This window comes from Acinonyx jubatus, chromosome B1 (genome assembly GCF_027475565.1).
Source record: "Acinonyx jubatus isolate Ajub_Pintada_27869175 chromosome B1, VMU_Ajub_asm_v1.0, whole genome shotgun sequence".
NCBI lineage: Eukaryota > Metazoa > Chordata > Mammalia > Carnivora > Felidae > Acinonyx > Acinonyx jubatus.
Genome location: NC_069382.1, coordinates 155667141 through 155674989, shown reverse-complemented (window position 1 = coordinate 155674989; position 7849 = coordinate 155667141). Strand labels below are relative to the sequence as shown.

The window sequence follows — 7849 nt, the reverse complement described above, 5'->3', positions numbered from 1 at the left end:
TGCATAAGAACATAATATTAACAGTTTTAGATCACATATTAAGAGCTTTAGGTCCAGATATGTCAAGGTGTTAATAGCTCATTAGATATGGTTTGTTCAGTATCCTTAAGTAATTGAGAACTAGTTAATTGCACGTGGTTGTTTAGGACAAAATTCACCATGGCTCTCCTGTACTTCTGTATATCATGCGTCTAAGGCATTGATTACTGTTTGTTCTGAAACATCTTTTCAAAGATGTTTGTATAACATTCAACAGTGAAAGGTGGTGCTACTATTTCTCTCTAGAGCAAGGATTAGGCATGATTACTGCTTATTACAAAAGATTTGGGTTATGTAGGCTCATGCTTCTTCTTCTGTAATCCAGTGTAGAGCAGGCATCTTCTGATCCTCTTCACATGGGGCATTTGGGGCTCTGGCAACTGGCCAAAAAAATTGCTGATCCTATGGCTACTGCTTTTGCTGTGTGTAATAAATTATCTTTTGTCTCTGATCCAGGAGTTTCATGTCCTTTACTAACATCCATGAAACTGTGTCAGGCTAACTTTTAGTTTGCAAATTGGATAAAATTTTAATCTCAGACCCTTCACAGTTCTTGACAGGTGGCTTTTGGGGCCTTCCAAAAGGTGGAGACAGGTGGGAAACTCCAAGGACCTGGAAGATTACAAAGTCACTAAATGGAGGAGACTGGATCCTTAAGTGACTATGAATCAGAGCTCCCCTCGTAACCCTCCCTCATTGGACTGTGATGAAAGTGTAGGAAAAAGAAATCTTTATTAGATTAGACTTTTTCAGATTTTAGGGTAGTGTGTTACAGTAGTGAGTGTTTCTTGATTAACACACACACTATGGTCAACTTCACATTTAAAGTCTTTTTAAGCTGTTAAAATAGATTTAACAGTTATTTAGAAACTCATTATACTAGTGTGATTTTATTTTGACCTATCTTTCACAGGGAATTGGTAATATTTCCCTATCCAATTAAGACTAACCAGTTCCATGTCTCAGTCATGCTGTTTTAATCGCTTACTCTCTAAGTTTTTCCTGTTCTTTTCCCTCATGTCCTCTTTTCCCCATTTCTTTCATCACTTTTCATGTTACTTCAGGGGATTATGCATCCCTCCAAATCACTCTGAATCCAATTAATATATAACTAAGCTTTCCAGCCAGCCTGCAGAGCCCTAAAAGTGTATTCTTCCTTCTATCAACACTTTTTTTTTTTGCAGTTTCTCCCTCATACTTCCACTTTATTGGAGTTGTGCGCTGTGATTACACAAAATAAGTGGGGTTTTTTGTTTGTTCTTTGATGAAGTTACTGTTTCACACTAAATCATTCTTTGGAATCAGCCCTCTACTTCAATATAATGTACTATAGCTTTCATTAAACTGATTTTACTTCTATTAAACTTCTCTTCATCTCTCTAGGTGGCATGATATATAGAAAGCCTAATGTACTCATCATTTATGCAATAAATATTTATGAAGTGCCTACATAGTTCTAGACACTGTAATGCAACATAGATAAAACCAACAAAAAGCTCTGAGGTATGGAACTTACATTCTAGTAAACGAAGATACAAAAAAAATGCAATGTATATATATTCAAAGGATAATACTTTCTTCATAGGAAAATTAAACAGAAAAGGGATGCGGAATTATGGTGTTGGTAGGTGGGAGGGACTGGACTGCAATTATCAGTAAGATGTTTAGAAAAAGTATCACTGAGAAAGTGGTATTTGAATGGAGACCAGCAGGAGGTGAAATAGTGAGCCATTCCAGAATCTAGGAAAAGTGTATTGTATGTACAGAGAAGAGCAAATACAAAGACCCCAAGATGTGATTATCTTTACTTGTTCATGAGCAAGAGAGAGACCAATTTGGCTAAGATAGGGGATAAGGATAGAAGGTAATATCCAAGAGGTAGTGGGTGGCCAGACTGGTTAGACTTTTTTAAGCCTATACTCTGATTCTGCCTTTTAAACTGAGACAGTTAGGAAGCCATTGAAAGATTTTGATCTCAGTGACATTATCTTACTTATGTCTTATCAGGACCAGTTTGGCTATTTTGATAATAACCCATAGTAGGCAAAGGTGGAAGCAGGATGAAAGTTTGGAAGGCTTTTGTAAATAATCCAAGTATAACCTGGAAGAGGGCATTAGAAGTGAAGGTAGTAAGAAGTGGTTATATTTGGGATGTATCTTGAAGCTATGGCTTGCAGGATTTGCTGGTGGATTGGGTGTGAATTGTGAGAAAAAGAGAAGAGGCAAGGATGACATTAAATATTATGTCATGAACAATGGGCAAGATAGTGTTGCCGTGAACTGAGATTTAGAACATGGCAAGATGGGATATAAGAATCTCAGTTTTGGAAATGCAAAATTTGAGATATTCAAGAGATAGGTGGACATATCAACTAATTAGGTGGACAGGAATCTGAAGTCTAGGGAAGAGATCTTGGGCTGAGGAAATACAACTTTGAGATTTGTCAATGCAAAGTATGAGGCTAGATTAACTTGCCAAGGGAATAGGTGTAGACAGAGAAGAGAAGGGGACCATCTGAGTTCAGATACCCTCCACATTAAGAGGTAGGAGAGGTGAGAAGAGATTAGTGAAGGTGGCTGCATTTGTCAGGGTCCTTCAGAGATATACCTAATTTGAGTTTAGAAATAGCACTCTAGTCATAGTGTGGCAGATGGGTAGGAAGGGAGCAAGTTCAGGTGAGAGGTGATGAGAACTGAACCAGGAATGTAGCAGAGTAGATGAAGAGAAAGAGTTGGATTTCATTATGACATAGGGAATGAATGTGATTAAATATAACCATATAGCCAGTAAAGTGGCTAATTGCATATGGAAGGTGATGGAGAGAGCAGAATCTAGGGTAATTTGCAGATATGTGTATGTGGCAAAAAGATGTCAAGAATATAGGTGGAGAGGTTTAGGAGGGGGTATGTCAGGTTTAGGTTTGTGTATGGTGTAAGAGGAATCTGTGGGATATCAAAGTGGGGGTGGCTATCATACTGACAGAAATGTGGGTCTGCAACTCAGGCATGAGATCTGGCCTGAATACAGATTTGAACATCACTGGTATTTCTGATAGTTGAGATGGAGAAGCAAATGGGATAACAAGATAAGAAGAGGATAAAATCTCCAGGTATTGCTAGAAATATGCCAGTAGAATGAAATTTGATTATCTAAAAACCAATTATTAGCACTGTAATAACTAGAATCCTTTTTGTGTATGTGAGAGAGAAAAATAGTAAATTTTAAGGGGAATAGCACTACCAATCCGCACCTATTGGTGATTTGAAAATAGTTACAACAGTCTGTATACATGGAAATAAGTCCAAATCTGAGTTATTTTATCTATTCTTATGACAGAACAATGAAAAACCCTTCCTATGGACAAATCTAAAACGTCTCAAGATTTCGGTCATCAAAGAATAATGAAATTCATCCAATATATTCTATTTACAAAAATAGAATGCCTAGTAGAAAATTTCAGAAGGGTTATTCCTACACGTAATAAAAATATTTTCTCAGTTAATTATGCCAGTTATTTATTTAATCAACCAGATCAATCACTCAATCAATGAATTCTCAATCTCTAAGGACTTTAGTTTAAATTTTAGGGTGTGTTTATACGTGTATATGTGTGTGATATGCGTGTGTGGGTGTGTGTATATGTATGTATATATGCATACACATGGCTTTTACATCACATCTGGAATAATTACAATTTCTTAAAGAATATGGTATTAATGAAAACACAATGTAATTCTTTTTCTGAGAAAATAGCCAGAGAGCATAGTAATTTTCCACCTATCTGATTGATAGGCATGCTGTGATGGCAGTACCTCTCAGCACCTCGCTAGAATTCCAAAGGTTAAACAGACTTGAAGAAATAGCATTCATTTTGCGCTGTACAACTTTCTACTCTATCACACTTCGTACCAATTTAATGCCATATCCCTAGATTCTTCAAAATGAAAGAAGTGACACATTTCACAGGGAACAAGAAAGCAGAGAATCTGGGAAACCTCTCTCCTGCCTGCTTTTCAGTTCCTTCCATGGTGACAGGTGCTCCCATGACTCTCTCAGCAGTCAGGATTCAGGCCACTGCAGAAATGGAAGGAGACTCAAGATTAGTCCTGACACTTAGAGCATGAGAATACCTTGTCAACTTCTCCCCCCCCCTTTTTTTTGGGGGTGGGGAGAAAATAACTTTTTTGGAATGACCCTAGTCTTGACCCACTCTATACAAATAGGATTTTGCTAGACTTATAAAAACTGATCTTAGAAAATTGTAACTTCATATGACACTAATACAACAGAGACTTTGGGCATTTATTCCTGTAAGTGACAACAAAACAAAATATGGGGCTTAATTCTTCCTTACATTTCCTGCCTTGGTTGGTGTTGGATCTTCTTTCCTTTTTTTTTTTTTTTTTTGCAGTCCTGCTGCAGCACTGTCAAGCGGTGATTTTCTTCTGTTGTCTCTCAGGCGACTGCAGATCTATGCATAGAGGCTTTTCTTGAGGATAACTTCTAATTTAGAGTTCATAGTGATGTCTGTTTCCTATAGGGAGAAAGTCACCCCTTCATCCTTCCATTCTTCATCCTGCTTGCCTGCCTTCTCCCTGTAAATCGTTTCTAGCCTTCTCCAAAACTGTGCTTCTTTTGGACATATGTGATCCAGTGTGTATGTAAAGTAGGACCAAGGCCTTTTAGAGCTGGCAGGCAAGTTACAGATCATGAAACAGAGATGCCTCATTTTACAGATGAAGGAACAGAGACTCAGAAAGCAGGGGGTGTGGCTCAAGTCACACAGGCTGTTTAGTGGCAGAGTTTGGATTGGAACCCACATTTTCTGATTTTCAGTTTAGTATTCTATATACAACCCCACCTAGGCAAAGCCAAACTTTACATGCTATATATTCGTGGATAAAGAGGTTTTTGTTTGTTTGTTTGTTTTTGTTTGTTTTGCTTTTTTGGTTTTTTTTTTTTAGATGGCTCTTAGTGACCATACTTCTCTCTCTTCCTGACCTTCTACCTTTCTGACAAGGGTGATGTGCACAGCATTTTGCCTTGTTGCACCCAGGCCTTTCAAAGGTATGTTGCTTTGCTCGTGTGGTGGCCTCTCCACATATGGAGGTGGGAAGGAAGGATGTGGAGAGGCAGTTAGAAGATACTTTTAAAAAAATTGGAGGGGCACCTGGGTGGCTCAGTCGGTTAAGCGTCTGACTTTGGCTCAGGTCATGATCTCACGGTCCGTGGGTTCGAGCCCCGCGTCGGGCTCTGAGCTGTCAGCTCAGAGCCTGGAGCCTGTTTCAGATTCTGTGTCTCCCTCTTTCTCTGACCCTCCCCTGTTCATGCTCTCTCTCTCTCTCTCTGTCTCAAAAATAAATAAATGTTAAAAAAAATTTAAAAAAAATTGTGGGGGGCACCTGGGTGGCTCAGTTGGTTGAGTATCCAACTCTTGATTTCGGTTCAGGTCATGATCTCACGGTTCATGGGTTTGAGCCCCACGTTGGGCTCTGCTCTGACAGTGTGGAGTCTGCTTGGGATTGTCTCTTCCTCTCTCTCCATCCCTTACCTCCCCTCTCTCTCTGAAAATAAACATAAATAAACTTAAGAAAAAAAATTAATGGTTATTTTCAAGAGAGAGCAAACAGGGGAGACACAAAATCTGAAGCAGGCTCCAGGCTCCAAGCTGTCAACACAGAGCCTGACATGGGGCTTGAACTCATGAACCACAAGATCATGACCTGAGCCGAAGTTGGACTCAGGTCCAACTTACGTGACTGAGCCGCTCAGGTGCCCCTGGAAGATACTTCTATAAGGCTTGATTTAGGAAGGAGAGCATATCTCCCTTATGAGGAGATGCCAAATGTGACTTTTGATAGAAGAGCTTTGAAAAGTAAATAAACAACAAAAAGACCTCTTCCATAGTCCTCTCAACATGAAAAACCCACAGGTACCTGTATACCATCAGGCACAGATTGCTTTTCTGAACTAGTTGAAGGCAGATAAAGCTGAAATGGTTCCCTAAAGACTTGGTTATCAATTAATTTGTTATTTGGATGTAAATTTATGCATTCAGAAATATAATCCAAGAAGCATTTTGTAAAAAATCTCTTTCCTAAGAAGGTGACAGTTAGCCATCTCATGGAGGACTAGAGATGTTAAGTCAAAATGTTAAGTTCGGGTCCTAGTTCTGCTTCAAAGCATGTGAGCTCACACAGGTCAGATATCCCTCACAATTTATATTCTCATCTAAAAAATATCACTAATACCATGCTGCATGTATTTCAGCTATCTGTAGAGAAAATTGTAATAAATACATGTAAAGACATTGAACCTCAAGAAAGAAAATTCATAACATCATTACCACTACAAAAGAATGAGATACATTCAAAATCATTCAACATAAATTAAAATATTCCCAAATAGAGACTTGATTTTCCTGTACATCCAAGGTCACAATTCCCAGCCTTTCTTTCCCCCAAACCTGAACTGATATCCTGGCAGCAAGGGCCAATCTAGGTTTTATAGAGCCAATACATATAAAATCTGGGGAGCCCTCTGAGGAAAAGGATACAATATATAGCACAAAAGTGAATATTCATTTATAATGAGAAATCACAATAAATGAAAACAATTTTTCAAAGATAACAAATATCAGAAACATTATATAATTTTAAAAAATAACATGTTTTCAGGAATTTATTACCTGGTACAACTAACTCTATATTTATTAAGTACACTTTCTAGCTGTATGATTTTGATCACCTCTTCTTATGACAACAATTTTATAAAATAAATTTCTATAAAGATAACCTCTATTTAAAAGTTTTTCTCTATGTGGTCAATGGGAATTTCTTTTTTTCATTATTGAGAGTTGGGTTGCACAAGACACATGACTTCATACACAGATATTCTTGCAGTTTGTAGGATTGCTATGGCTTAGTGCCCTACAAGATGGGGAAGCTAGTACATTCTAGTCCTTGTGATAGTGTGGGGTGTATACGTAATTATATATATTGTAGTATTATGTATATTCTTGATAAATGAAATTTCATGTTGACTCAATTCAGTGAGAGTTGAGCTTACAATTTTACATATCTAATGATTGTAAGAATTATTTTCAGACTAGCTTCTGGATTTTTATATTTCTCACCTCATTTTTTTCTCCTCTACAAATGTAGTTCTGATGTCAGAAGTCTCAGGACATGACCTATCATGATGCTATGTCTGGTCCTGCATTTTGGGGTTAAACTCATCAGGTCAGTTGTCAGTAGAGTGTGTTCTTGGGAGCCATTCCTACAGCAGAACAGTTAACATAAATTCAACATATAAATGAACAAGAACCATGTAAATATAACCCAATAAATCCAAATAAAATATATCCTGACCTCAACTTCTCATTAGTTGGCTCTCTAGATCATCTGGGGACCTCCAGTCTGTCAAAACAAATGGGGAGTAGGTATACAAGGGAAGTTAGAGTGGAAAGAGAATTCTAGAAGAACATCTGATTGTATTAAGACATTACTGGTACCCCTTCCTTGGAAGTATGGGTCCTGAAGCTTCCTCACTTTGAACATCTCTGGCAGAATTCCTTACTACAGAATATGTGCTTCCCTTTCAGTTGCTGCATCTTTGTTACAAACTGCCTATTTTAGTTTTATAGGGCTGACATAACACATTTACACAAACTTGGTAGCTTAAACCAATAGATATTCTTTCATAGTTGTGAGGCCCGAAGTCTGAAATCAAGGTATTTGCAGGGCTTCATCTCTCTGAAGGCTGTTGGGGAGAATTTTTCCTCCTCTTTTCCAGCTTCTTGTGGTTCCA

At 38.0% G+C, this 7849-nt stretch overlaps 1 long non-coding RNA gene across 1 annotated transcript; it reads right to left on the bottom strand.

The window, feature by feature from the left end:
* Positions 1-3552: 3552 nt before the first annotated feature.
* LOC128314252 (uncharacterized) lies at positions 3553-7479 on the bottom strand. The gene is made up of 3 exons (XR_008295747.1): positions 7411-7479; positions 7176-7318; positions 3553-4114 (listed from the first exon to the last, which is right to left on the bottom strand). It is a non-coding gene; the product is annotated as an uncharacterized LOC128314252 (long non-coding RNA).
* Positions 7480-7849: the final 370 nt, after the last annotated feature.